The sequence below is a fragment of the Oncorhynchus gorbuscha genome, linkage group LG14, assembly GCF_021184085.1.
Source record: "Oncorhynchus gorbuscha isolate QuinsamMale2020 ecotype Even-year linkage group LG14, OgorEven_v1.0, whole genome shotgun sequence".
Lineage (NCBI taxonomy): Eukaryota > Metazoa > Chordata > Actinopteri > Salmoniformes > Salmonidae > Oncorhynchus > Oncorhynchus gorbuscha.
In genome coordinates, this window is record NC_060186.1 from 80,788,997 (window position 1) to 80,792,326 (window position 3,330).

The following is a 3,330-nucleotide window of genomic DNA, read 5'->3' on the forward strand; positions in this document are numbered from 1 at the left end:
TAAACTAGGCCTCTCTAACTACTATAAACAACACCACATTCACTAAACTAGGCCTCTCTAACTACTATAAACAACACCACATTCACTAAACTAGGCCTCTCTAACTACTATAAACAACACCACATTCACTAAACTAGGCCTCTCTAACTACTATAAAGACCACATTCACTAAACTAGGCCTCTCTAACTACTATAAACAACACCACATTCACTAAACTAGGCCTCTCTAACTACTATAAACAACACCACATTCACTAAACTAGGCCTCTCTAACTACTATAAAGACCGCATTCACTAAACTAGGCCTCTCTAACTACTATAAACAACACCACATTCACTAAACTAGGCCTCTCTAACTACTATAAACAACACCACATTCACTAAACTAGGCCTCTCTAACTACTATAAAGACCACATTCACTAAACTAGGCCTCTCTAACTACTATAAACAACACCACATTCACTAAACTAGGCCTCTCTTAACTACTATAAAGACCACATTCACTAAACTAGGCCTCTCTAACTACTATAAAGACCGCATTCACTAAACTAGGCCTCTCTAACTACTATAAACAACACCACATTCACGAAACTAGGCCTCTCTAACTACTATAAACAACACCACATTCACTAAACTAGGCCTCTCTAACTACTATAAACAACACCGCATTCACTAAACTAGGCCTCTCTAACTACTATAAAGACCGCATTCACTAAACTAGGCCTCTCTAACTACTATAAACAACACCGCATTCACTACCAAAGAACCAAAAAGGGGGCAGGTCTTGACTTCTTAACCAATGAATGACCAGTCATCAGCATTGGAGTGAAAAGGACACAAATCCAGATTATTGACCAGAAAATCTTGAATTTTTCTCCATTTTTTTTGTTCAACCTGGCAACAACAACAGTAGCCAAATGACGTTCCTAATATCCCGTTTAGCAATCTGCTAATAATATAATAATATCCCGTTTAGCAATCTGCTCCGGACGCATCTTTGCCAGAACAATAGGCTCCCTGGTGAATTCATTGATACTTTACATGTTTCAGACAGGCCTAGTTCGGGTGGGATATAATAACATACAGTAGGTTCTACCTCAACGGTGGGTCCTGTCTTACAGAAAGCTGTTGCATTCCTTCAATAATAAAATGCTCGATTTGGACTGGACTAGAAACTCGACCCGTTCTACTTGGGACGTGATGGTTAATCTCAGTCAGGTTACAGAGGGGAGTGATGGTTAATCTCAGTCAGGTTACAGAGGGGTGGGTCCTGTCTTACAGAAAGCTGTTGCATTCCTTCAATAGTGGACTGTTTATTTCATTTTCTTAGTTAGATAAAAACAAAAATGGGATGAAGATGTCAAATATTCAGAGGAATTCATTCATTCAGATTTTTGTGGATTAGAAAAAGGGCTACACACTTTACATCCGATCCTGAAACATCCGCTGCATTTTATTTATATTTATAACAACATTTATTTAATTAGGCAAGTCAGTTAAGAACAAATTCTTATTTTGCAATGATGGCCTACCAGGGAACAGTGGTTTAAACTGCCTTGTTCAGGGACAGAACGACAGATTTGTACCTTGTCATCTCAGGGATTCGCTCTTGCAACCTTCCGGTTACTGGCTCAAGGCTCTAACCACTAGGCTACCTGCCTCCTCTAACCACTAGGCTACCTGCCTCCTCTAACCACTAGGCTACCTGCCTCCTCTAACCACTAGGCTACCTGCCTCCTCTAACCACTAGGCTACCTGCCTCCTCTAACCACTAGGCTACCTGCCTCCTCTAACCACTAGGCTACCTGCCTCCTAAATCAAGTCAGGTAAATATTTACCTGACTTGATTTACTCTTAAAATGCTCGATTTGGACTGGACTAGAAACTCGACCCGTTCTACTTGGGACGTGATGGTTAATCCCAGCCAGGTTACAGAGGGGAGTGATGGTTAATCTCAGTCAGGTTACAGAGGGGTGTGATGGTTAATCTCAGCCAGGTTAGAGACACGTGATGGTTAATCTCAGCCAGGTTACAGAGGGGTGTGATGGTTAATCTCAGCCAGGTTACAGAGGGGCGTGATGGTTAATCTCAGCGAGGTTAGAGACACGTGATGGTTAATCTCAGCCAGGTTAGAGACATGTGATGGTTACAGAGGGGCGTGATGGTTAATCTCAGCCAGGTTACAGAGGGGCGTGATGGTTCATCTCAGCCAGGTTACCGAGGGGCGTGATGGTTCATCTCAGCCAGGTTACAGAGGGGCGTGATGGTTAATCTCAGCCAGGTTACCGAGGGGCGTGATGGTTAATCTCAGCCAGGTTACAGAGGGGCGTGATGGTTAATCTCAGCCAGGTTACCGAGGGGCGTGATGGTTAATCTCAGCCAGGTTACAGAGGGGCGTGATGGTTAATCTCAGCCAGGTTACAGAGGGGCGTGATGGTTAATCTCAGCCAGGTTACCGAGGCGATAAAAATGTAAATGAGGTACAGTTGAAGTAGGAAGTTGACATACACCTCAGTCAAGTACATTTAAACTCAGTTTTTCACAATTCCTGACATTTAATCCTTTTAAAAATTCCCTGTTTTAGGTCAGTTAGGATCACCACTTTATTTTAAGAAATGTGAAATGACAGAATAATAGTAGAGGGAATTATTTATTTCAGGTTTTATTTCTTTCATCACATTCCCAGCGGGTCAGAAGTTTACATACACTCAATTGGTATTTGGTAGCATTGCCTTTTAAAATAGTTTAACTTGGGTCAAATGTTTCGGGTAGCCTTCCACAAGCTTCCCACAATAAGTTGGGTGAATTTTTGCCCATTCCTCCGGACAGAGCTGGTGTAACTGAGTCAGGTTTTTAGGAGTGGCCATCACAAAGCCCTGACCTCAATCTTATAGAAAATGTGTTGGCAGAACTGAAAAGGCTTGTAACTTGACTTTGTGGACCTTTAAGTAATTTAGCCACAACTTTGGAAGTATGCTTGGGGTCATTGTCCAATTGGAAGACCCATCTGATGTCTTGAGATGTTGCTTCCAATATATCCACATCATTTTTCTCTTTCATGAAGTCATCTATTTTGTGAAGTGCATCAGTCCCTCCTGCAGCAAAGCACCCCCACAACATGATGCTGCCACCCCCGTGCTTCACGGTTGGGATGGTGTTCTTCAGCTTCTTTTTTTTAACGAGCGACACTCTGGTGCGCCCCAGCAGCACTCTACTCCAGCTCCTCCTGCACTGAACCAGCCTACAATTGTTTTGCCAAACTTTATTGATGCAGAAAAGACCAGACCACAAGTGTGTGCTTTTATATGTACGTGGCCAAGGAAACATTT